We start from the raw sequence: 27,746 nt of genomic DNA, 5'->3' as shown, positions 1-27,746 counted from the left end.
ACACCGCACTAGGTACTCATTTGAGACTGAGTTGACCTAGCGGAGGCACAGGACCGGTTCAGATGATCGAAACACACACACTCTCCACGAAACACACACACACACACACACTTCCAGTGAAACACACACACTCCCCACGAAGCACACACACACACTCCTCACGGAGCACACACACACTTTCAAAGAAGCACACACACACACTTATCCCATGCTCGACCATGAGAATTGGGAATTTCCATTTAGACAATTTCGAATAGGCTTAAAGCCACCATTGAAAATGAGTGCCGATTTATTTTTCATTTTCGCAAGAATACACTTCGAACTTTACTTGATCGACATCATCGACAAAGAATGTTGCCCGGCGACAGATTTGTCTAAGGGGAGAGCGTTGGAGCACCCGAATGCATCAGATCTCAGAAACTAAGCAGGCTTTAGGCCTGGTATTGGTATTTGGACAGGAAACTGCCTGGAGTGCAGGATCCTGTAGGGCTTTGGTGGCAAGGTGGCTCGGAGATTGTAGCACCGCAATGAATTCCGGAATCCATCTGTGCGGCGCATTAATAACCGAATTGTGCCCCTCGTATACTGCCCAGTGGCTTTCCTCCGGGCCCTCTGGTTTCTTGAAGACACGCGGACACGCACTTGCACGTGATTGGATACAATCCCAACGGAAGGCAGCAATCCTCCTGAAAACGAGTCTTGAGACTTGGCGAAACTTTCTTGGCTAAAATAAATTGTCCACTCTATCGCCTATGAAAAGGGTCATCGCCCGAAACGTCGTCTATTTTAGAATAGTTAATTTTGTTCGCGTTAGTATCTCAGGGCGGCGTTGTTGATTCATGTGTTGAGTACACTGCAAATTGCACGTGGCTCTTTCGTCCGAACGATATCATCGTCATAGTCCCTATTAACCTGCGCGTGTGTGTGCGCGTGTGTGGGTCTTTGTGCGTAGGTGCTCGCTAACAGCACTTGCCCCTACAGTCTGTTCAGGCTATACGGGGGATCTTTGTCTTTGTGCGTGTGTTTGTGTGAACATCGAACACGACCCGAGCCAGAATCATTCTCGACGCGACCACTACCAAGGGCAGGTGACGAAGTCCCCTATCGATCGGATGCGCGCGCGCGCGTGTCTGTGCGTCTGTCTGAGGTCGAATCAGCCTCAAATAAGTACTGGTGTGGTGTGTAGTAAGCATCAGCACTGGGGGAGACAAAGGCGGCCGGGCGTGGTGCTTACCACCCACCCTCTCGCGAGCCGTGCCGACCTTTATAGGTGCTACACGTTAACACCACTTGCCCCGACAGTGTGTAAAGGCAACTACGTGGATATATGTTTGTGTGTGTGGAGGGGACGGCATTCAGGGGCCGAGTGAGTTTACTGCGGATTATACTGCCCCGTTTACGGGGTGTTTATGTAGCGCGTGAGGCCACTGGGCACAATCTGATATGTTCACGACCTCGCAAACTCTCTCGCGTTTCTCAGCGCTCGTACGTAGCAAGGATGGGGGAGTGGGGCGGGCGGTGATGGCCAGGGTGGGTGGTGATGGCCAGGGCGACCGGGGATGGCCCGGGCCCTTGCCCCGTGCGGCCGCCCTCTCCCTTGCTAGGAGGACACTTTCCCGAATCGACTCATTGGGGCTCAAATATTTGGCGCAGCAGGGATGGCGCATGGACCACCCGGAGAGAGACGATGGGGTGGTGAATTGGATTGTAACTCACTCCCTTGGCTCCGGTGTCTCTTCCACTTGGCGTGTACTGATGCGTCGATTGAGTGATTTGTTGGGGATTTAGACTGCAGGAGAAATCCGATGAGCTGTAAAGCTCTGTTTCGCAGATGTCCAGTCGGGGCGGGTAAGAACGTTACAACAACAAACAAATAAACGGTTGAGAGAGGCGAGGGGCACGTGTTACTATAACACGCACTCGCTACTGATGCAATGCTGCCAATTGCCTATCACCTCCCGATCCAAACGTGGGCGAGGGCACATATCCACACGCTCAATGCACGATTATTGGTGGTGGTGGTTGGACTTTAGTTGTTGGTGGTGGTGGTGGTTGGACTTTAGTTGTTGTTGGTGGTGGTGGTTGGACTATAGTTGTTGGTGGTGGTGGTTGGATTCTACTCGGTGGTGGTGATGGTGGTGGTTAAACTATAGTTGTCGGTGGTGGTGGTTAAACTATAGTTGGTGGTGATGGTGGCGGTTTGACAAAAACCAATTCACCAATTGAACCAGAGTCTACCCGCGGAAGGCCACGAATGCACGAGGCGGGTTCAACGCGGGCACAGACGTCACCACGGACCCCGACCCTCGGCCTCCCCCTCCCCGCCCCTCACCCCGGGTAGCTTAGAGACAGGGGGTCGAGAGGTAGGTGTGGGGCTAAGGGTGAGTTGAACGTGCGTGGGTGAGCGTGGACTATGATATACTCCGGCGATCAATACTCAGGCGCAAAGACAAAGATCCCCACCCCCCTTCCTAAAGCCTTCGCAGACTGTTGGGGCAAGTGCTGTTATAGCGAGCAAACACATATGAAGACCAAGACGGCACGCGATGTCTACACACCGCACCAGATACACATTTAAGGCTGAGTCGACCTAGGGAGGAGCGCGGGACCGGTTCAGATATTCGTCACCGATGTTTAGGCCGCGAGGTAGAATCCAGCTCGGGTCGCCGGTCACGTAGCATGCGCAGTGCGCAAACCGCTGCGCCACCACTCCCCGTTGACGCTCACACGCACACGCATGCGGTTGTGTTTCCATGGCTCGTATTTATCCGACACGAGTATCCGGAGGGACTAAGAAGCGTGACAAGCTGGATCGATGTATCTATGTATGTTGATTTTTTTCTTTTGGACCGTACGTAGTCAATCGTGCCAATCGGAGGGGCGGAATGCGGAGTGAATTTGCGTTGATTTTTTTGCTGTTCTTGCGAATTTCCGAAATACCACAAAACTTTAGAGCGGTGTATTCGCAACCTCTTTGGTATGGCGCCACCCACACCCCCAATCAACTGGAGTATCTGGCTGCTATACATTTCCACGTGATAAGCCACTTCGTTGAGCTTTCATTTGTAGCCAGGAAGCTTCGGAAAAAGGGCTACATCGCTCAGCGGGCCTTATCTGTAAAATATAAAAAATAGTTTCGTTTTAGTTTAAGACCACTTGATTGAGTAGGGGGGGGGGTCCTCGCCCCCCACTATCCAACCCTACAAACACAACTAAGGTTACCATACTTCACCACAACGACGCGAATAGTTGTTTTTGGTTATCTATTCGTTTTTTCGGTAACGTCACGTAGGTACAAAATTTCAGAGGCAACACAAGCTTCCGTCTTCAGGTGGAACCGTCACAGCACGATAGCTGTATCACTTGATATAGCAATCGCGCTGTGACAGTTCCACCTGAAGACGAAAGCTTGTGTTGCCTCGGAAACGTCGTGATTTTTATTTAATTTTTATTTTACTTTTATTAATTGTAATTTAAAAAATTTACCTACGTAACTTTACCGAAAAAACCTAAGAAAATGAATCCTTGTAATCACGAAAGCTTTATTTATCTATGAGTTCATCGTGTTGCGTCGAACTGGGAACCCATGACGTAAAGCGAGTGAGTGAATCATTGCCGTTAACATCTGGGGCAGTTCACCAGCATTGATCCACGCAAGCCTGACTCTGCTGACGAGACACTGTGTGTCGAAACCGGTGCAGAGATTTCGATTTAAACCTTTCGTGACTGCAGGGATTCGTATTCTTGGTTCTTTCGGTAAAGTCACGTAGAAGGGAAATAATAAAATAATAAAAATAAAACATCATAAAATAAAATTCTCACGACGTTTCGGCCACAACGCAAGCAGCCGTCCTCAGGTGAAGAACAGGGCTGTCGTGACTTTACCGAAAGAACCAAGAAGACGGTGCAGAGATGTTGCTCGTGTGTTGAACCAATGCTGCTGAAATCGTGTTCATCCCAGAGTAGGCCGCACTGGCCGATGGGTTGCGTGAGATGTCCTTGATTTTGTTTCACGTGGAGAGACAGATACGTGGAGATATTGCCTCATTAATTGGTGTGCATCATAAGGCTCCTAAGGCCATAAGACAGGTCACGTGACACGCATCTGCTCAACGCGGTACCCAATGCCTCAGCAAACGGGCCACACACCGCAATGTAGCTGGGCCCTCAGTGAGGAGGCTTCTTTGGGTCAATAAAGGAATATATTCGTTATAACTTGGTCGTAAAGAAGGTGGCATATGACCCGATCGCACAAAGTATGCCACGGGTTTAATTAATGCCTAAAATGCTAAGCATTTGGACAATGCTTGGATGTGTGATCAGCATGCACACCAATTTGCTATAACGGCTGGTCCGGGGCTACGTGGTGGGTAGCAGAGGGCAGTGCCAAAAGCAAAGTTGTATTGCACTTCTGTGCTTCGGCATCTATGCTCCCCACCTTCAATGGGCTGCGCTGACCAGCATGGTGAAGTATGGTCAAATCAACACCCCCTGAACCGCGCGGCGTGAAAAAGGCCCTCATCCAGCAGTGAATTGACAGAGGGCTGTGTGTCAAAAGGTCTCGACACATTATATGGCGTTGGCAGTGGTGCACAAGCTCAAATAACAACAGCAAGAAAACACCCTACATTCGTCGATAACGCTGCCTTAAAAAGGTACTGTATATAATAGGCGACGTTTCGGGCAATGGCCCTCGAGAAATGTCATTACCCAAAACGGCAAATAAAGACCATGAGAGAGTAACACTATCAACTCCAGTCGACATATTTCAGGCCCGTTGTGTCTGTTCCTGGGTATCTTATAACCGGGCGCACGTATTCTAGACACGCGTTACACTCGTATCTCTCGCAACGTTAACGGTGCGTTGTGGCCGAAACGTCGTGAGAATTATTATATTATGTTTTATCAATATTATTTTATTATTCCCTTCTACGTGACTTTACCGAAAGAACCAAGAAGAAGGTTAACGGTGCTGTTCGTTGCTGGCCGCTTGGTGTTTTGGCCCGTTCGGGGTGCGGGGTGGGGATAGCGGTGTGTCCTCTGCACCTACTGTCGTGTTTGTTGTTGTTGTAACGTTCTTACCCCGTGCCCCTAACTGGACATCTGTAAAAAAGAGCTTTACAGCTCATTGGATTCCTTCAGTATAAACACAGATCCTGATTCGCTGGGTCCACACGCATGGTCGGCGAAGGACCGTTGCGCCAAACGTGTGACCTTCTTGCGACAGCCATTCGCGTGAACCGCTCTGCAGAACAGCGATTTTAAAATAAAAATGCGATGCCAAATCTGTCCTGGCGGGGCTGCGTCGTCTTGCTGGTGGTGAGCGTGGGTCGAGGTGAGTCTGGGACACGTGCTTGCCTAGGTGATTTCGCCGGCATTGATAACGGAAACGTCACGGGCAATTAAAAGAGAGAGAGAGATTGGTAAACAGAGTTTTATGGCTTTCATAAAAAAAAAAACATTTTTGTTATGTATGTATGTGTGTGGCACGCGCGGCGATTGATAAGATTGCGCACAAAATGTGCAATTGAGATAGGCTTTTCACACAAATCAATACGCAACATTATCAATGGCAATACAATAACACTAATAGAGATATGAACTACAAGCACATTACACTCATGCACACATAAATATCACCCACATATCCATACTTACACACACACATACCAATACAACTAAGTAGACCTTAAGAGATGCCCATAACAGGTTCGGATATTCGCCAATGATATTGTTATCGGGCGTGAGCGGGAATCGAACTCGGGTCACCAGGTTCAAAGCGCAAGGCGCTAACCACTGCACCACCGCTCCTACACGCACACAGATACGAAGATACACACACTAACAATCGCATACACACATCAAGATAATCGTATACACGTACACACACGAAGACAAAGACCCCCCAGACTGTTAGGGCAAATGCTGTTAGCGATACAATACTTGTGGTCAGAATGCAGACAAAAAAACATACTCTGATAGTAAATGCATGGTCTTTAAATTGATTGGTCCACACCAGAGACAGCTTTCTTTCGAGCCTCGTCTCCAAACGGAGTTAGACCAGAGGACGCCACAATCATTGTGGTTAATGCAGACATGATTCCTTGTAACATCTTAACACCTGTTTTGTTGGAAGAAAAAAAGGGGAAAACCTATTCTCCTAACTTTACTTCGCTTTAATTTTTCTCCAAAAGTACCTTTTATTATCGACACAGACGATACGCAACGGGGTTGACACCAGCAGCACAAACACACGCGTTACGCATTACCGCGCGATGGAAACCTGTCTAAGCCGCCTGTTTCAATAAACTTGACAGCCCTGGTGGGTGTCTTCCAGAGGTCGCAACCGGGTGCACGATAGCCGTAACCTACCCGATACCCGGCTACCCGTACCCGGCCGGGTACGGGTACCCGTTTGCGACCCTGGTGCGGCCGGGTACAGGTACGGGTAGACCGTGAGTCACTGGTGAGTAACTGTTTGTCACTCATTTCCCAACGTCTTGTCTCTTCTCACAATTCAAGTTCCTAGAATCAACCCACCCGCGCCTGCAACATGGCTTCATCCTAGAGGTCGCAATCAGGTACCCGATACCCGTACCCGGCCGGGTACGGGAAGGGTACGGGTACGGCCGGGTACGGGTACCCGTTTGCGACCCTGGTGCGGCCGGGTACGGGTAAGGAATCAAAACCCGTTTGCGACCTCTGGTGTCTTCCTAAGCTCTGATACTCCTGTAGGAGAAGAAGAAAATGCACGGGGGGGTGGGGGCGAGTCGTCAATGCCCGAATGAAAGGTCTTAAGAATCAATGGCCGCTGGAGGACAGGGAGTGAAGGGGTTTCACGTCTGGTGGCGAGCTTCACTCCGTGTCTCTTCATTTTGCACTCAGACGCCCCTAGAGTGGCAATTGTTGACTATTTATTGGCCCCATTCCTGCAGTGTCGGTGGGTGCGTGGCTCTTTCCAGTTGGCCATCATGGTGCGTTTTTGCCATGGCGTTGAAAATGTTGGAATAATGAATTTGCCCCCCCCCTCCCCCCCCCCCACTTACTATAACGTTTCTTAACGGCTTGGACCAGGGCTCGATAACCTGGCGGTGGCTCTTTGGCTTCCCCCCACGCGGCTCTTTGGCTGCCCCCTTTGCGGGCAGCCGTTCAACAAAAAATAATTTTTTTTTAATCTTAAACATAATTCTACTTAAAATATAATTGATTAAGTGTGGGAGGGAATGGGGTCATTATGGAACGTCTTGGTGACGACAAAATGTAACGACAGTCGACATTATTTATCAAGAATAATAAGGGGGAGCATGAAGCTGAATAGACGCAGTTTATTCCATCACCTATCTTGTTTATTTTAGTCAGAATGTGTTGTTGTTGTTGTTGTCATCTGCTGTATACCAGGCTGCTGTGTTTGTGTTCGGGTAGCTCCGCGTGTGATGCGGGCTCTCGAAACACTTTGGCCAAAAACAATAATACAAATGTTTATCTAATTATTTTATAGGTTGCCACTAGGGTCCTCCTGGCAAAGATAATGTCATTATTAAACTGCGTGTGTGTTTCGATTTAAAGCTTTCGTGCCTGCAGGGATTCATTCTTGGTTCTTTCGGTAAAGTCACGTAGAAGGGAAATAATAAAAATTAAACGATAAAATTCTCACTATGTTTCGATTGCAACACAAGTAATCATCATCAGGTGTGAAAACCACAGCAAGAAAATGTTTAAAAAGTGGCGTTTTTTTCAAATTTTCTTGCTGTGGGTTTCACACCTGATAATGATTTCTTGTGTCGCAATCGAAACGTCGTGAGAATTTGATTGTTTTATTTTTATTAATTTATTATTTCCCTTCTACGTGACTGTACCGAAATAAATAAATGTTTTGAAAATAAAACATAATAAAATAATTCTCACGACGTTTCGGCCACAACGCAAGCAGCCGTCCTCAGGTGAAGACCAGGTCTGTCTCCCTTTTGCGTCACTTTACCGAAAGAACAAAGAAGATGAATCCCTGCAGTCACGAAAGCTTTAAATCGAAATTTAATATGCGAGTGTGTTCTCGAATCCGCGTGTTCCTCCCATCCTGCATCTCACTGTAATCACAATAAACGTGCATCTTTCCAGGCTTCTTTAAGCATCTATCAGGATTTATTTCACATTCCCCCCCTCCCTCGTAAACAAACCACGTTTTTTTTCTTCAACAATGTTCTCACAGCACATCGTAGGGTTCACTAGTACGTTATGCTCTCTGTAGTAGTGCTCATATATATATATATATATAAATAACTCCCGGTTCGGTATGGGTTATCAGTATTTATGACCACGGCCGTTAAGTCGGTATTAAATGCACTACGTATGCATTGAAGCCATAAGTGTTAACCCTCTCCACGGAGCGCGATAACAGATGTACTTGCAAATATGAGCAGAACTCCATTAAGTGTCTTCACATATAAACCAATGAGGCATATTTCAGTCCATCGACCGATTGCTGTTTACGTTGAGACAAGGCCGTAATGATAATATATATTGGAGGGGGAATATGCTTAAAATGTCCCCCCCCCCAATATATTGCTATAAAAATATAATTGCTATGCTTTGTAAATAAAAACAACAATTTGATAAGCCTTGGCCACAATATCTGGACTTGTCTTCATATAAATCAATGCATAGTTTATATGATTGTGGTTATGGTTGTACTTTATTCATCCTAATCTCTGCCATTACATACAATGAAACAAGAAATCGTAAAAAAAAAGTAAAAACAGAGCAATGTAATATAATATACTATTAGAACTTATTGTAAAAAATCAATTAAAAGTCCATCCCATGTGTTCGTGAATTTTTTAATATTTTAGGCAGGAAATGAGTTTTCCAATTTATATATTTTTCTGGGTTGGGACCCCCAGACACTCTGGAAGATTTGGTCACCCCCAATGTTGACTCCGTGGCTACGGCCTTGCGTTGAGAAGTATCGTAACATCGTAAGGACCCCCGTACAACGAGCGTGTTTAACGCGCCTGACTCTGCTGATAAGCCTCCCCTAGGTCGACTCAGACTTAAATTTACCCGTTGCGGGGTGAAAACAACAGCACGGGGGAGACGTGAATCTGGCCCCATCACTACTCCCCTTACCGTGCGCCGTTCCGGCCATCATACGTGTTTGCTAAAAGCACTTGCCCCAATACCCCGTGCAAGGCTGTACAGGGGACCTTTGTCTGTGTATATGCGTGCGTGCGTGCGTGCGCGCGTGTCGTCTCGTGTGCACGTTCGTGCCAACGCCGTGTTTGCATTCACGTGGATCTGGAAAAAAGGCAGGGGTGAAAATCGATTGCAATTATATGACCCCGGGCAAAGGACAACCGTCACACCCTCCCCGAAACCCCCTGCACCCCCCCTCTCTCCCTCCACAAAGACAAAGATCCCCCCGTATAGCCTTAACAGACTTTTTGGGGCAAGTGCTGTTAGCGATCACCGATGAAGGCCGGAACGGCGCACGAGGGGGTGGGGGTGGTTTGGCCAACACCACGTCTCCCCAGCGTTGACATTTGCACACCGCACGAGGTACTCTTTTGAGGCTGAATCGACCTAGGGGAGGCCCACGACCGGTTTAAATAATCGTTACTGGTGTTGGTGGCCGTGAGCCGGAATCGAACTCTGGTCGCCGGGTTCGTAGCAGCGCAGCGCGCTAACCTCTACGCCATCACCATCACCACCCCCCCCCCTTCTAAACCGCCTTCACCGCACCCCTCCGATCATGGACCAAACCACCATCAAAAACAGCAAGTTCCCAAATGGCTAAATCCTCTACAAAGGGGATTTTTGCTACCTCCACTGATGCCTACCGCAGTGGAAACAATGGGGGCCAAGATGATTCAACACACCAGCCCTCCCTCTGTCCACTGAACAGTATATATATAGATATGTACATTCATATATTTATAAATTGGGTTATGGCACAGTCGATCGGCAGGTCACGAGCCGTGTGCTCAAGTCTTGGTAACTCGGACTTCTTCCCAAGACGTCTGGCCCAGCGTGCGTGGGAGAGTGAACAAGATAGCCTCTAGAGAGGGGGCTCTCCAATGCTCCCTCTAGTGGAGGCCCTTTCGCCCGCAGTGGTGTGAGTGCCGTACTGTCTTCTTGGTTCTTTCGGTAAAATCACGTAGAAGAGAAATTATAAAATAATAAAAATTCAACATAATAAAATAACATTTTCACGACGTTTCGGTCATAACAGCGTCAGACGCTGTCTTTCCGACAGCCCTGTTCTTCACCTGAGCACATCATAAAATAAAATAATCACGACGTTTCGGCCACAACGCAAGCAGCCGTCTCCACCTGATGACGGCTGCTTGCGTTGTGGCCGAAACGTCGTGATAATTTTATTTTATTATGTGTTATTTTTATTATTTTATTATTTCCCTTCTACGTCACTTTACCGAAAGAACCAAGAAGATGAATCCCTGCAGTCACGAAAGCTTTAAATAGGCGTACTGCCGTTGCAAAGCACTGCACCGCCTGCCCGTTCGAGACTATTCTTTTTAAACTTAATTTGGAGCTTCCGTGACTGCAGGAATTACTCTTTGGTTCTTTCGGTAAAGTCACGTATAAAGAGAAAATAATAAATTAAATAATATTCTTTTTATTTTATTCACATTTTTTTTAGCAGGTAAGGCCCCACCCACTAAGCTATAGTTCAAAAGCAACCTGGCTATCACAGATAATAGCCCATCGATGTGGCTTATTGTGTGGAAAATGTATAGCGGCCAAATGCTCTCGACGCATGTCTATACCAAATGTTGGAGGGAAAAACCGGAGGAGACAATCCACGCAACCACGGGGAGAACACGGGCGTCGGGGTCGATCCCACGACCTTCGTGCATACCAGGCGAGGGAGTAAACATCTCGCCACCGCGGCGGCCGAAATGTGGTGTCATCGTCAAACGTTCCTGGTGGTTGCGGTAATTTCTCTGTCTCGGTGGAATTTGAAGAATTGACTCTTCGATGATTGATTTATGCACTTTTCAGCTTTGTCCCATTGCATTTGCCAATGTCCATGATTCTGGCCCACGTCCTATGTAGCATGTCGTGCCCAATTTTATATAGAGGTGAATTACAAAAAAATCCTTACATTGGCAACAGTGTGTTCATTTTCATTACTAAGCTCAGCATTCCAAAAGTACTTCAGCCGCCTCCCATCCGCTTCTTCGTGTGCAATAAAGAAGACCTATTGCCCGAAACGTCGCCAGTTATATATTTTTATTTTAAGTTCACAATGTTATTGACAAATACGATGAGTCCAATACCAATGGAGACTAGGCTCTAAGAAAAGCTGTCTCGGGAGGGTACCAATCAACTTCAAGGACAGTGCATATCATTATCAGAGTTGTTTATTTTTGTTTGCATTTCGACTGCTTGTGTTGTGGTTATTGCAAACATGATGCCTTGTATAAAGGCGTCAGTTTTTGTACCAGTTGAAAGGGTAAAAACCTATCACTATATTTTGCCACTGGTAAAGGAGGTCTCATAGTGTAAATACGATGAGTGTTTGTTGTTGAATGTCCTTATGCACTACTGCCAACGCAGCAGCAAATAATCTGCCCTCTTGATTTAGTACGTTTGATCTCAGCCGGTGTTCAGTCACTACCCGAGGTATACAAACCCTGATGTATTTTCCAGTTGTATTCATCCGACACGTATCTTCAGACGTTCAGCGGTCCTCTATATATCAAGGTGTAATCGGCCAATTAATTAATGTTTACATGTGGGAGGAAGCCGGGGCACCCGGAGAAAACCCAAGCGTGCGAGGGAGCAACGCTCTATCCCCATCCACACAGAACAGGGAGTTTGCTGTACCGCCTTCTCCTGGCGAGCCGGGGTACGGCTCCTCGACCCCCACGGGAAGAAGGGAGTTTCATACTGTTAGGTTTTTTCGGTAAAGTCACGTAGGGAAAAAAAAAAATTTAAGTTAATAAAAGTAATAATGGAAATAAAATAATAAATCACGACGTTTCGGAGGCAACACAAATCTCCGTCATCAGGTGGGACCGTCACAGCTAAAATTACTGCATCAGCTGTGTTGCCTCCGAAACGTCGTGATTTATTATTTTATTTTATTTCCATTATTACTTTTATTAACTTTTAATTTTATTTTTTTACCTACGCGACTTTACCGAAAAAACCTAACAGTATGAATCCTTGCAGTCACGAAAGCTTCAAATCTAGAAAGGGAGTTTCAGACCATCTGTGCGGTGATCCACCAGCCCTGGCTGCTGCATCTACAGTGCTGGCTTGCAGGCAGCCACGGATACACACAGACTAATTTAGTTTAAGCCGTCAGAATATCTCTGCAGATTCTTGCACATCCAGTGAACCTCCGACTTCAATCGCCGCTGCTTCACGGCGATGCTGACCTGGTAAGTGACTCCGATTCGACTGTGCAGTAAAGCATTCTAGAGTGTTATCAAAGTGTCATGCTATACATTTTAAACTGTAAATATATATAGATAGCCGTTTATCAGTTATTGCGAGACAACTAAATGTCTTAATATCCTCCGTGTGAATGTAATTAACATACTCTTAGTTCTTTCGGTAAATATTCTTAGGTTTTTTCGGTAAAGTCACGTAGGTAAAAAATGTAAATTAATAAAAGTAAATAAAACAAATTAAAAAATTCACGACGTTTCGGAAGCAACACAAGCCTCCGTCTTCAGGTGGAACCGTCACAGCTACGACGGTAAAGTCACGTAGGTAAAAAATGAAATTAAATTAATAAAAAATAAAAACAATAAAATCACGACGTTTCGGAGGCAACACAAGCTTCCGTCTTCAGGTGAAACTGTCACAGCAAACAATCTGATACAGACTTTTGACTTTACCGAAAGAACTAAGAGTATGAATCCTTGCAGTCACGAAAGCTTCAAATCTAGAATGTAATTAACATGTTAAGAGTTTCCCATTTAATCTCTGCTTTAGAATATAATACATATGCGCGTTCGTACACGGGTAGTTTACAGTTCTGGTTGAGGCGTGACTACACAGAGATTACTTAATCCGACTGCCGTAGTCTTTCGATGAGTATAAGACGCACTGATCCCCAGCCGTGCGTCTTATACTGCAAGGCAAGTGTTGCTTCGTGTCACTGCATTGGCAGCCATGCGCAGCGATCACGGGGAGCGTGTCACTCTGCGTATCGTCTTATCGGCAGAACACGGCAGTGAGCGATCATCGACGAATAACCACAAATCACGCGATTATCTCGGCGTAAGATTATCTTAGGCCCAGCTGAAATTGGGCTATACTGTATCAGACGCTGTCTTCCCGACAGACCTGTTCTTCAACTGAGGACGGCTGCTTGCGTTGTGGCCGAAACGTCGTGATAAATTATTTTATTATGTTTTATTTTTATAATTTTATTATTTCCCTTCTACGTGACTTTACCGAAAGAACCAAGAAGATGTATCGGAAATATCAAGACAGACGATACGTACTTGCTGTTAGCGAGCACATATTAAGATCGGTATGGCGCGTGAAAAGGGTTGTATGTGCAAGAGCGCGCCCGACCGCCTTTGTCTCCCCAGCGCTGATTTTATATTTTTTACACGTCGCAGCAGCTGCTCATTTAAGGCTGAGTCGACCTAGGAGAAGCCCGAAACCGGTTCAGATGTTTGCCACTGGCGTTGGTGGCCGTGAGCGGGAATCGAACTCGGGTTCATAGCGCGTGGCCACGCGTACACGTTGCACGTGTGAGTAACATTCTAGTAACGCGTGCATTTTATAGCCAACGTGTGTCGTTTTCTGTATATTGTAAAGTTATATACAGCCGTAATAGTTATACATATATACACACCCATTAATGATAGGCGTTAGCGCATTGAAACCAATAACACAGTGCCAAGTTCTAATGTTATCTCTATTTATTGCCAGCTGTAAATCGAAATCATATTAGCTTCACGGATTGCAATTATTGAACGTGTACAGAGAGTACTCGTGTACGTAGTAATTGGTGTGTAAACATGTCCAGTGCTCAGGGGATAGAAAGCCCAGAACCAGTTCAGGTATCACATGCATGTCTATTGCTGATAGCCGTGATGTGGAATCGAACTTGAGTGGCTCGACGCGTAGCGCAGGAGACGAATCACTGCAAAAACGTCTTCCCCTGCACACAAATACAAAATATCCTTATATAGCCTTAACAGACTGTTGGGGCAAGTGCTGTTTGCGGGTAGCGCAAATGAAGGCCGGGACGGCACACGAGGGAGTTAGTGGCCAGCACCACACCCGGCCGCTTTTGTCTCCCTAGTGGCGATGTTTACACACCGCACCAGGTGCTCATTTGAGGCTGAGTTGACCTAGGGGATGCCCAGGACCGGTTCAGATAATCGACACTGGTGTTGGCCGTGAGTGGGAATCGAACCCGGGTCGCCAGGTTCATAGCGCAGCGCGCTAACCGCTACATCACCACTCCCAACGCTCACACACGTACACACTACACAAATACGTGCACGCACATACACGCCACGGAGAGCAAGGGTGTTGTACCGTACCTCGACATTTTCGCTCAGGTGGCCCTCTCAGCAGGAGAGCGAGGAGGTGGCGAGGATGGTCGCGGGTTAAAATCCTGGATAAACTCAGCCCATCATCACTCCGGGGCGGCGGCGGAGCGGTCGATAAAGTGAGTACCCACTTTGTGGGGAAAGTCAACCGTGCTTGTTCTGTGGAGAGACTTTCGCCCGCCATAGCAATGTGGAATTGATACCAAGATGCTGGGGTTGTTTGTCATATATCATCCTACCCCTTCCCTAATATCCTCTCGCGTTCGCGTCGCAGCTACAGGCGTCGCCTCTGCGCTGGTGGCGGCAGCGATGCTGCCGCTGGGACATCGCAGCCACGCCAGCGGAATATTTTTGGGAGTCGATATGGTTCAGATTGCGGTCTCCCCTCTCCTTAACTTCATCGAGACGGTTGCTGCTGCTGCTGCCGCCGCTGCTGCTGCTGCCGCCGCCGCCGCTGCCACTGCGGACTCGTGGTTTAGAAGCCTCCGCTTGCAATCTCACAAGTTCGATCACCCGGCGCGGCCGTCGAAGCACGAGGGCGAGTGTACAATCACTACCTCCACCACCCCGGCCTTCCCCGAGACGTCTCTGTCCGGCCAGCAGCATACGTGCGGTGGGCCAAAGTGTGGGTATAATCTCGCCTCTTGCAAGACGCCTCTGGCTAGCATGGAGGGGGGACGACCAAAGATGGGTGGGTGGCTAGCACCACGCCTGGCTGCCTTTGTCTCCTCCAGTGATGATGTTTACACACCGCACCAGGTTACTCATTTAAGGCTAAGTCGACCTAGGAGAGGTCCAGGACCGGTTCAATTGTCAAAGGTTGCTGGTTGCCGTGAGCGGGAATCGAAGTCGGGTCGCCGGGTTCGTAGGGCAGGCCGATAAGCGCGACACCACAGCTCCCAACAAGAGCATACTCACTCACCCACCCGCTCGCTCATCCACTCACTCACACACCAGCTCGCTCATCTGCTCACTCACCCACCCGCTCGCTCATCCACTCACTCATCCACTCACCCGCTCACCCACCCGCTCACTCATCCACTCACTCACCCACTCACTCGCTGATCCACTCGCTCACCCGCTCACTCACCCACCCACTCGCTCACCCACTCACTCACAAAACTGCAGGTCACATGACGTCTCATTCTGCTTCATCTTTGAATTTCCATTTCTACGGCCACTTCTTCACAAGTTCTGATAATCTTACGCAATTCAAGACACGTAATTTCTACGATTATCTATTCCAAAATGTATCGTGCTGTTTGTTCCTGACCGCCTGGCATCTTGGGGCCTTTAAATCTGCGTTCCACAGATTTAGAGATTGGCACCTCCGATTAGCACGTTTGCCCTGAGCACGGTGCGAAAGAAGTTCAACGCACGTGCACGAAAGTTGACCTTACAGAGGAGAATGCTTACCGCTTGCCAATTTTTCTAAGTTCCAATGGAAGATCATTTCAAAGTTTGCCAGTCATTATCGCGTCTCAAATAAAAAAAAACGCTTTGAAGTTCATATTTCCAGACGCGTGTTTTCGAAACGATACGCGTCGGATATACCACATTCTCCGCATTATAAGAGCCTCCGGAAAGTCATACGCAGCCGGTGTCAATACAGTTCTACAAATCTGGTCACACGAAGACGTGTCAAGAACCAGGCATTCTAGATTTGAAGTCAGACACACTTAAGCGGTTGTGGTTTCGCTGCGTTGTCCCCACCTGAAGACAGACGCTTGTGTTGCGCCCGAAACGTCGTGATTTAATTTAGTTGTTTTCATTTTTATTTATTTTTTACCTACGTGACTTTACCGAGTAAAGAACCAGGCAGATTGGGCAGGTTTATTCAGTAGGTAGGTGGACATATACATATATATGTAGGTGTGTGTATATAAAAAGGTATCAGGTAGGTGCTGTGTGTATATGTGCACGCAGAGACCGGTTGAGATGTTTGCTACTCGTGTTGTAGCTATAGCTAGATAGGCAGTTAGTTAGATAGGTGAATATGTGGGCGTATCGATAACGAGGTAGGCAGGTGTAGCGAAAGCGTGTAGCTAAGAAGGTAGGCGTGAAGGAATGTAGCTCGCTTGGGAGTTAGGTAGGTTAGTAGGTGGGCCATCAGGTAGGTGGGCAGGTAGGCAATCAGGCAGGTAGGTGAGTAGGTGGGCAATCAAGCAGGTAGATGGGTAGGTATAACGAGGCGACGACCATTCGGGGCGATACGTTCTCTCAACAGAATCCGATACACGCAGAGACATCGAGCGGCCTCCGATCGCTCACAGTGCCCCAGTACCCGCCTCTCCTAAAACACGTGGCCTCTCCGTCCACACCAAAGATCCCCCGTGTAGCCAACGCAGGCGGCTGGGGCAAGTGAGCACCCTACGAAGGCCGGCACGGTGCCCGATGGCCAGCACCATCGCCCGGCCGCCTTTGTCTCCCTCTTGTCGATGTTTTGCACACGGGTGTGGAGCGGTGGCACAGTGATTAGCGCACTGCGCCACGAACCGGTGGGGCCAGCCGAGTTCGATTCCCAATTTTTCAGTGACGATTATCCGAACGGGTCTTGGGCCTCCCCAAGGTCGACTCAGCCTTAAATAGCCATACACACGCACAGCCACACACACACACGTGCGCACAGCACCACGAACGCTCAGCGCATGCGCGAGTGTTTGCTAAGTCCTTTATTGCTACAAGGGGGGTGGGTAGGAGGTGCTTGTGAGAGTCACAAACACGTTAGGTTGTTCCTCCACCTCCCAGTTCCCTCCCGCCCCCCCTATCCCCCGTCCTCTCTCTCCACGCACAGACACGCGCGCGCGCGCACAGACACACAGAGAGAGAGAGAGACACACACGGGCACACAGAGAGACACACGCACAGACACACAGAGAGAGACACGCACAGACACACAGAGAGACACACGCACAGACACACAGAGAGAGACACACGGGCACGGACACACACACAGACACACACAGACACACTGACACGGACACGCAGAGACGTGGGCTGAGAAAGCGTCGCGTACCGCAGATGCTGGCGTAGCGAGGCCGGGCGCGCTCACAGGCGGATTGTGGGAGGTAAGCCTCGCGGCGTTCGCGACAGCACCACTCACGTTCGCGACATCACACTGTTACGCTCGGTCGCGACTGCTTGCATAGGCTCGCTTGCATGCCTATTGATGTCAGCCAAGACGTCCAGAATCTCGGAAGCCAAGCGGGGCTTGAGCCTGGTTAGCGCTTGGATTGGAGACTGCCTGGGGAGATATGCAGGCACTCCGCGCTGCGTGGTGGCCAGCGAATGACAGCGCAGTACGGTGTAACAAAGGATTCTTGAATCTGTCTGTGCGGAGTGCGCTACCCTTCTGGTGCGCGCGGTGACATTTATCATCGAACTCCTCGCGCGCGCCTCCGATTGGCGCGTTCGGCTACGTGCGGTGCGAAAGAAGTTTAACGTGCGCTGACGTGTCACGAGCACTCGTGAATAGACCATCCTGAACGAGAGTCTTGAGGCTCAGTTTGTTATTCTTACTTCGCGTACTTGCATTCCCTCATTGGTGTCCACTACATTGATCGATGTACGATGGCTTAGCGACACACGAAGACAAACATTTTCCGTATAAGCTTAACTGACTGTTGGGGCAAGTGTCGTTAGCGAGCAGCACCTATGAAGGCCGATACGGCACACGAAGAGGTGGGTGGCCAGCACCACGCCCGGCCGCCTTTGTCTCCTCAGCGGCGATGTTTACACACCGCACCGAGGTACCGATTTGAGGCCGAGTCGACCTAGGGGACGCTCAGTACCGGTTTAGATCATCATCGATGTTGAGCGGGAATCCAACTCGGGTGACGCACAGCCACGTACGCACCGACTCGCATAGATACACAAAGACACACGCGCGGATAAACACACACACGCACGCACAAGCACTTAGAGACGAACTCACATAGAAGTCAGAGCCTGACTAGACTGTCGGCTCCAAGCGGTGTTAGCAAGCGCCTATTGCAGTCGGACGAGGTCGTGGTGTAACCCAGCAACCACCCGCGACCGCCTTTGTCTCCCCATCGCTGATGTGTACACACCGCACCGGGTATTCTTTTAAGGATGAGTCGACCTAGGGGAGGAGGAGGAGGTTCGTCGCCGCTTCGGGTAACCGTCAGCGAAACGTTGTCCGTGAACGGGAATCGAATTCGGGTGGCCGCGTTCGTAGCGCAGCGCGCTCACCGCTAACGGGAGCGATCGAGAGAGAGAGAGACGGGACCCTGGCACGTCGTGACGGGCATCGTGGTGGCTTGCTTAAACCATACTTTGCCACGACGGTGTGTCACACATTCGTTATTCATCGATGTAAGCCGATTCTCTGCGACACGTGTCCACAGTGAAGTTTCGCGGCGGACAGTTTTGCTTTACGCATTTCTGCAATTCGTATCGTCAATTTGCGTACGTTGTGATATGTTTCATTAGATTCGGCGCTTATTCTTTGGTTTTTTCGGTAAAGTCACGTATAAAAATAAAATAATAAATTAAATAATAGCATACGACGTTTCGATTGCAACACAAGCAATCATCATCAGGTATAATGAAATAGCGACATAGAATATAACCAGAAAACTATAGACAGACATATAAGCAGACAGATATCACCAAGATACATAGAGAGAGCAACCCAGGTACAGAGAGAGGTGATCGTCTCTGTGGGGTGGCCTTAAATAGACAGAGGGGGGCGGAGGCAGAGAGAGGGAGGGGGTAGGGAAAACATTTATATGTCAATGAGTACGAAGGGAGGAGAGTAAGGTAAGCAGGCTTAGAGGGAGACAGAACACACTAAATTAAATAACCTAGCAAAGTATCGAAATGTTATGTAAAACGACACAGAGAGTCGGTCAACACACAATTAACGCATTGCCTGGTCGATTACGTATTTCAAAGATTGCTAAGTTAGAATTTAAGTGTGAAAATTCCAAAGAAAGACAAAACATAAAAAAAGAGGAACGGAGACACACAGACAGAGCAGAACCTAAGAACGATACAAAACGAGTGTAGACAGAGAAAATTACACTAAATATACAGGCAGAGAGAGAGAACAAGAAACCCAGAGAAAGAGAAAAAGGTAAACTTGGAACTTCCCCGTAGAAGTGGTTCAATCTTAATTTTGGAGCTTTCGTGACTGCAGGAATTATTCTTTGGTTTTTTCGGTAAAGTCACGTATAAAAATAAAATAATAAATTAAATAATAGCATACGACGTTTCGATTGCAACACAAGCAATCATCATCAGGTATAATGAAATAGCGACATAGAATATAACCAGAAAACTATAGACAGACATATAAGCAGACAGATATCACCAAGATACATAGAGAGAGCAACCCAGGTACAGAGAGAGGTGATCGTCTCTGTGGGGTGGCCTTAAATAGACAGAGGGGGGCGGAGGCAGAGAGAGGGAGGGGGTAGGGAAAACATTTATATGTCAATGAGTACGAAGGGAGGAGAGTAAGGTAAGCAGGCTTAGAGGGAGACAGAACACACTAAATTAAATAACCTAGCAAAGTATCGAAATGTTATGTAAAACGACACAGAGAGTCGGTCAACACACAATTAACGCATTGCCTGGTCGATTACGTATTTCAAAGATTGCTAAGTTAGAATTTAAGTGTGAAAATTCCAAAGAAAGACAAAACATAAAAAAAGAGGAACGGAGACACACAGACAGAGCAGAACCTAAGAACGATACAAAACGAGTGTAGACAGAGAAAATTACACTAAATATACAGGCAGAGAGAGAGAACAAGAAACCCAGAGAAAGAGAAAAAGGTAAACTTGGAACTTCCCCGTAGAAGTGGTTCAATCTTAATTTTGGAGCTTTCGTGACTGCAGGAATTATTCTTTGGTTTTTTCGGTAAAGTCACGTATAAAAATAAAATAATAAATTAAATAATAGCATACGACGTTTCGATTGCAACACAAGCAATCATCATCAGGTATAATGAAATAGCGACATAGAATATAACCAGAAAACTATAGACAGACATATAAGCAGACAGATATCACCAAGATACATAGAGAGAGCAACCCAGGTACAGAGAGAGGTGATCGTCTCTGTGGGGTGGCCTTAAATAGACAGAGGGGGGCGGAGGCAGAGAGAGGGAGGGGGTAGGGAAAACATTATATGTCAATGAGTACGAAGGGAGGAGAGTAAGGTAAGCAGGCTTAGAGGGAGACAGAACACACTAAATTAAATAACCTAGCAAAGTATCGAAATGTTATGTAAAACGACACAGAGAGTCGGTCAACACACAATTAACGCATTGCCTGGTCGATTACGTATTTCAAAGATTGCTAAGTTAGAATTTAAGTGTGAAAATTCCAAAGAAAGACAAAACATAAAAAAAGAGGAACGGAGACACACAGACAGAGCAGAACCTAAGAACGATACAAAACGAGTGTAGACAGAGAAAATTACACTAAATATACAGGCAGAGAGAGAGAACAAGAAACCCAGAGAAAGAGAAAAAGGTAAACTTGGAACTTCCCCGTAGAAGTGGTTCAATCTTAATTTTGGAGCTTTCGTGACTGCAGGAATTATTCTTTGGTTTTTTCGGTAAAGTCACGTATAAAAATAAAATAATAAATTAAATAATAGCATACGACGTTTCGATTGCAACACAAGCAATCATCATCAGGTATAATGAAATAGCGACATAGAATATAACCAGAAAACTATAGACAGACATATAAGCAGACAGATATCACCAAGATACATAGAGAGAGCAACCCAGGTACAGAGAGAGGTGATCGTCTCTGTGGGGTGGCCTTAAATAGACAGAGGGGGGCGGAGGCAGAGAGAGGGAGGGGGTAGGGAAAACATTTATATGTCAATGAGTACGAAGGGAGGAGAGTAAGGTAAGCAGGCTTAGAGGGAGACAGAACACACTAAATTAAATAACCTAGCAAAGTATCGAAATGTTATGTAAAACGACACAGAGAGTCGGTCAACACACAATTAACGCATTGCCTGGTCGATTACGTATTTCAAAGATTGCTAAGTTAGAATTTAAGTGTGAAAATTCCAAAGAAAGACAAAACATAAAAAAAGAGGAACGGAGACACACAGACAGAGCAGAACCTAAGAACGATACAAAACGAGTGTAGACAGAGAAAATTACACTAAATGTACAGGCAGAGAGAGAGAACAAGAAACCCAGAGAAAGAGAAAAAGGTAAACTTGGAACTTCCCCGTAGAAGTGGTTCAATCTTAATTTTGGAGCTTTCGTGACTGCAGGAATTATTCTTTGGTTTTTTCGGTAAAGTCACGTATAAAAATAAAATAATAAATTAAATAATAGCATACGACGTTTCGATTGCAACACAAGCAATCATCATCAGGTATAATGAAATAGCGACATAGAATATAACCAGAAAACTATAGACAGACATATAAGCAGACAGATATCACCAAGATACATAGAGAGAGCAACCCAGGTACAGAGAGAGGTGATCGTCTCTGTGGGGTGGCCTTAAATAGACAGAGGGGGGCGGAGGCAGAGAGAGGGAGGGGGTAGGGAAAACATTTATATGTCAATGAGTACGAAGGGAGGAGAGTAAGGTAAGCAGGCTTAGAGGGAGACAGAACACACTAAATTAAATAACCTAGCAAAGTATCGAAATGTTATGTAAAACGACACAGAGAGTCGGTCAACACACAATTAACGCATTGCCTGGTCGATTACGTATTTCAAAGATTGCTAAGTTAGAATTTAAGTGTGAAAATTCCAAAGAAAGACAAAACATAAAAAAAGAGGAACGGAGACACACAGACAGAGCAGAACCTAAGAACGATACAAAACGAGTGTAGACAGAGAAAATTACACTAAATATACAGGCAGAGAGAGAGAACAAGAAACCCAGAGAAGAGAAAAAGGTAAACTTGGAACTTCCCCGTAGAAGTGGTTCAATCTTAATTTTGGAGCTTTCGTGACTGCAGGAATTATTCTTTGGTTTTTTCGGTAAAGTCACGTATAAAAATAAAATAATAAATTAAATAATAGCATACGACGTTTCGATTGCAACACAAGCAATCATCATCAGGTATAATGAAATAGCGACATAGAATATAACCAGAAAACTATAGACAGACATATAAGCAGACAGATATCACCAAGATACATAGAGAGAGCAACCCAGGTACAGAGAGAGGTGATCGTCTCTGTGGGGTGGCCTTAAATAGACAGAGGGGGGCGGAGGCAGAGAGAGGGAGGGGGTAGGGAAAACATTTATATGTCAATGAGTACGAAGGGAGGAGAGTAAGGTAAGCAGGCTTAGAGGGAGACAGAACACACTAAATTAAATAACCTAGCAAAGTATCGAAATGTTATGTAAAACGACACAGAGAGTCGGTCAACACACAATTAACGCATTGCCTGGTCGATTACGTATTTCAAAGATTGCTAAGTTAGAATTTAAGTGTGAAAATTCCAAAGAAAGACAAAACATAAAAAAAGAGGAACGGAGACACACAGACAGAGCAGAACCTAAGAACGATACAAAACGAGTGTAGACAGAGAAAATTACACTAAATATACAGGCAGAGAGAGAGAACAAGAAACCCAGAGAAAGAGAAAAAGGTAAACTTGGAACTTCCCCGTAGAAGTGGTTCAATCTTAATTTTGGAGCTTTCGTGACTGCAGGAATTATTCTTTGGTTTTTTCGGTAAAGTCACGTATAAAAATAAAATAATAAATTAAATAATAGCATACGACGTTTCGATTGCAACACAAGCAATCATCATCAGGTATAATGAAATAGCGACATAGAATATAACCAGAAAACTATAGACAGACATATAAGCAGACAGATATCACCAAGATACATAGAGAGAGCAACCCAGGTACAGAGAGAGGTGATCGTCTCTGTGGGGTGGCCTTAAATAGACAGAGGGGGGCGGAGGCAGAGAGAGGGAGGGGGTAGGGAAAACATTTATATGTCAATGAGTACGAAGGGAGGAGAGTAAGGTAAGCAGGCTTAGAGGGAGACAGAACACACTAAATTAAATAACCTAGCAAAGTATCGAAATGTTATGTAAAACGACACAGAGAGTCGGTCAACACACAATTAACGCATTGCCTGGTCGATTACGTATTTCAAAGATTGCTAAGTTAGAATTTAAGTGTGAAAATTCCAAAGAAAGACAAAACATAAAAAAAGAGGAACGGAGACACACAGACAGAGCAGAACCTAAGAACGATACAAAACGAGTGTAGACAGAGAAAATTACACTAAATATACAGGCAGAGAGAGAGAACAAGAAACCCAGAGAAAGAGAAAAAGGTAAACTTGGAACTTCCCCGTAGAAGTGGTTCAATCTTAATTTTGGAGCTTTCGTGACTGCAGGAATTATTCTTTGGTTTTTTCGGTAAAGTCACGTATAAAAATAAAATAATAAATTAAATAATAGCATACGACGTTTCGATTGCAACACAAGCAATCATCATCAGGTATAATGAAATAGCGACATAGAATATAACCAGAAAACTATAGACAGACATATAAGCAGACAGATATCACCAAGATACATAGAGAGAGCAACCCAGGTACAGAGAGAGGTGATCGTCTCTGTGGGGTGGCCTTAAATAGACAGAGGGGGGCGGAGGCAGAGAGAGGGAGGGGGTAGGGAAAACATTTATATGTCAATGAGTACGAAGGGAGGAGAGTAAGGTAAGCAGGCTTAGAGGGAGACAGAACACACTAAATTAAATAACCTAGCAAAGTATCGAAATGTTATGTAAAACGACACAGAGAGTCGGTCAACACACAATTAACGCATTGCCTGGTCGATTACGTATTTCAAAGATTGCTAAGTTAGAATTTAAGTGTGAAAATTCCAAAGAAAGACAAAACATAAAAAAAGAGGAACGGAGACACACAGACAGAGCAGAACCTAAGAACGATACAAAACGAGTGTAGACAGAGCAAATTACACTAAATATACAGGCAGAGAGAGAGAACAAGAAACCCAGAGAAAGAGAAAAAGGTAAACTTGGAACTTCCCCGTAGAAGTGGTTCAATCTTAATTTTGGAGCTTTCGTGACTGCAGGAATTATTCTTTGGTTTTTTCGGTAAAGTCACGTATAAAAATAAAATAATAAATTAAATAATAGCATACGACGTTTCGATTGCAACACAAGCAATCATCATCAGGTATAATGAAATAGCGACATAGAATATAACCAGAAAACTATAGACAGACATATAAGCAGACAGATATCACCAAGATACATAGAGAGAGCAACCCAGGTACAGAGAGAGGTGATCGTCTCTGTGGGGTGGCCTTAAATAGACAGAGGGGGGCGGAGGCAGAGAGAGGGAGGGGGTAGGGAAAACATTTATATGTCAATGAGTACGAAGGGAGGAGAGTAAGGTAAGCAGGCTTAGAGGGAGACAGAACACACTAAATTAAATAACCTAGCAAAGTATCGAAATGTTATGTAAAACGACACAGAGAGTCGGTCAACACACAATTAACGCATTGCCTGGTCGATTACGTATTTCAAAGATTGCTAAGTTAGAATTTAAGTGTGAAAATTCCAAAGAAAGACAAAACATAAAAAAAGAGGAACGGAGACACACAGACAGAGCAGAACCTAAGAACGATACAAAACGAGTGTAGACAGAGAAAATTACACTAAATATACAGGCAGAGAGAGAGAACAAGAAACCCAGAGAAAGAGAAAAAGGTAAACTTGGAACTTCCCCGTAGAAGTGGTTCAATCTTAATTTTGGAGCTTTCGTGACTGCAGGAATTATTCTTTGGTTTTTTCGGTAAAGTCACGTATAAAAATAAAATAATAAATTAAATAATAGCATACGACGTTTCGATTGCAACACAAGCAATCATCATCAGGTATAATGAAATAGCGACATAGAATATAACCAGAAAACTATAGACAGACATATAAGCAGACAGATATCACCAAGATACATAGAGAGAGCAACCCAGGTACAGAGAGAGGTGATCGTCTCTGTGGGGTGGCCTTAAATAGACAGAGGGGGGCGGAGGCAGAGAGAGGGAGGGGGTAGGGAAAACATTTATATGTCAATGAGTACGAAGGGAGGAGAGTAAGGTAAGCAGGCTTAGAGGGAGACAGAACACACTAAATTAAATAACCTAGCAAAGTATCGAAATGTTATGTAAAACGACACAGAGAGTCGGTCAACACACAATTAACGCATTGCCTGGTCGATTACGTATTTCAAAGATTGCTAAGTTAGAATTTAAGTGTGAAAATTCCAAAGAAAGACAAAACATAAAAAAAGAGGAACGGAGACACACAGACAGAGCAGAACCTAAGAACGATACAAAACGAGTGTAGACAGAGAAAATTACACTAAATATACAGGCAGAGAGAGAGAACAAGAAACCCAGAGAAAGAGAAAAAGGTAAACTTGGAACTTCCCCGTAGAAGTGGTTCAATCTTAATTTTGGAGCTTTCGTGACTGCAGGAATTATTCTTTGGTTTTTTCGGTAAAGTCACGTATAAAAATAAAATAATAAATTAAATAATAGCATACGACGTTTCGATTGCAACACAAGCAATCATCATCAGGTATAATGAAATAGCGACATAGAATATAACCAGAAAACTATAGACAGACATATAAGCAGACAGATATCACCAAGATACATAGAGAGAGCAACCCAGGTACAGAGAGAGGTGATCGTCTCTGTGGGGTGGCCTTAAATAGACAGAGGGGGGCGGAGGCAGAGAGAGGGAGGGGGTAGGGAAAACATTTATATGTCAATGAGTACGAAGGGAGGAGAGTAAGGTAAGCAGGCTTAGAGGGAGACAGAACACACTAAATTAAATAACCTAGCAAAGTATCGAAATGTTATGTAAAACGACACAGAGAGTCGGTCAACACACAATTAACGCATTGCCTGGTCGATTACGTATTTCAAAGATTGCTAAGTTAGAATTTAAGTGTGAAAATTCCAAAGAAAGACAAAACATAAAAAAAGAGGAACGGAGACACACAGACAGAGCAGAACCTAAGAACGATACAAAACGAGTGTAGACAGAGAAAATTACACTAAATATACAGGCAGAGAGAGAGAACAAGAAACCCAGAGAAAGAGAAAAAGGTAAACTTGGAACTTCCCCGTAGAAGTGGTTCAATCTTAATTTTGGAGCTTTCGTGACTGCAGGAAATTAAGATTGAACCACTTCTACGGGGAAGTTCCAAGTTTACCTTTTTCTCTTTCTCTGGGTTTCTTGTTCTCTCTCTCTGCCTGTATATTTAGTGTAATTTTCTCTGTCTACACTCGTTTTGTATCGTTCTTAGGTTCTGCTCTGTCTGTGTGTCTCCGTTCCTCTTTTTTTATGTTTTGTCTTTCTTTGGAATTTTCACACTTAAATTCTAACTTAGCAATCTTTGAAATACGTAATCGACCAGGCAATGCGTTAATTGTGTGTTGACCGACTCTCTGTGTCGTTTTACATAACATTTCGATACTTTGCTAGGTTATTTAATTTAGTGTGTTCTGTCTCCCTCTAAGCCTGCTTACCTTACTCTCCTCCCTTCGTACTCATTGACATATAAATGTTTTCCCTACCCCCTCCCTCTCTCTGCCTCCGCCCCCCTCTGTCTATTTAAGGCCACCCCACAGAGACGATCACCTCTCTCTGTACCTGGGTTGCTCTCTCTATGTATCTTGGTGATATCTGTCTGCTTATATGTCTGTCTATAGTTTTCTGGTTATATTCTATGTCGCTATTTCATTATACCTGATGATGATTGCTTGTGTTGCAATCGAAACGTCGTATGCTATTATTTAATTTATTATTTTATTTTTATACGTGACTTTACCGAAAAAACCAAAGAATAATTCCTGCAGTCACGAAAGCTCCAAAATTAAGATTGAACCACTTCTACGGGGAAGTTCCAAGTTTACCTTTTTCTCTTTCTCTGGGTTTCTTGTTCTCTCTCTCTGCCTGTATATTTAGTGTAATTTTCTCTGTCTACACTCGTTTTGTATCGTTCTTAGGTTCTGCTCTGTCTGTGTGTCTCCGTTCCTCTTTTTTTTATGTTTTGTCTTTCTTTGGAATTTTCACACTTAAATTCTAACTTAGCAATCTTTGAAATACGTAATCGACCAGGCAATGCGTTAATTGTGTGTTGACCGACTCTCTGTGTCGTTTTACATAACATTTCGATACTT

General features: G+C 45.5%; 1 protein-coding gene across 2 annotated transcripts in view; it reads left to right on the top strand.

Moving 5' to 3' along the window:
• Positions 1 to 17,326: 17,326 nt before the first annotated feature.
• The window catches only part of LOC133353324 (transcription factor GATA-4-like), a 63,033-nt gene continuing 52,613 nt past the window's right edge, over positions 17,327 to 27,746 (top strand). For both annotated transcript variants that reach the window (XM_061569467.1, XM_061569466.1), the window contains exon 1: positions 17,327 to 17,611. The gene's annotated coding sequence lies outside the window, so the exon portion shown is untranslated. The remainder of the gene's footprint in view (positions 17,612 to 27,746) is intronic.

The sequence above is a fragment of the Lethenteron reissneri genome, chromosome 43 (assembly GCF_015708825.2).
Source record: "Lethenteron reissneri isolate LAM-NWPU_2019-01 chromosome 43, ASM1570882v1, whole genome shotgun sequence".
Classification (NCBI taxonomy): Eukaryota; Metazoa; Chordata; class Hyperoartia; order Petromyzontiformes; family Petromyzontidae; genus Lethenteron; species Lethenteron reissneri.
This window is presented reverse-complemented; position numbering and strand designations above follow the sequence as displayed.